A 555-nucleotide genomic window follows, 5' to 3' on the forward strand; every position below is an offset into this window, starting at 1 on the left:
TGTAATACTTGCAGTTATTTTCAGAGTTCTTAAAAAAGTTTTTTTCAGGGTCAAATCTTCGTCCGGTTCATGATAATGAATTTCAGTATTCTCAATAGTGTTCAGTTCCAGCTCCAGTCCCTCAAAATCTATTAACTTCTGTAACAAATCACTTGCCTCATTCCGTACATGGGCCATGCTTGTTGTTGTTGATTCCAACGCTCAACTGCCGTCGCCGATATCAATATACCTGTGTGTTTCTTTATACAGCTGAGGGTCCAGTGACCCCTTCATACTCTCCTTGTCTCGGCATACTGGTCCTCGGCGTGCTGGTCATAGGTCCTGGATTCTGGTTCCGAGGACGGGTCACTAGTCGATCATACCGCAGGAACGCGATGTCTCCCCTCGCCCTGGCCTCCCTTAACATCGGCATCAACTGCCTTCTTCTCTTCCTCACAGACTCGGTGTAATCTTCATTTATATAAATATTAGATCCTTTAAGCTTCTTTGCTTGTTGCAGTATGTGTGCCTTATTTTTCTCTTTCATCAACTTTACCATCACCACCCTCGGACCAC

The sequence above is a fragment of the Monopterus albus genome, unplaced genomic scaffold (genome assembly GCF_001952655.1).
Source record: "Monopterus albus unplaced genomic scaffold, M_albus_1.0 scaffold69.1, whole genome shotgun sequence".
Lineage (NCBI taxonomy): Eukaryota > Metazoa > Chordata > Actinopteri > Synbranchiformes > Synbranchidae > Monopterus > Monopterus albus.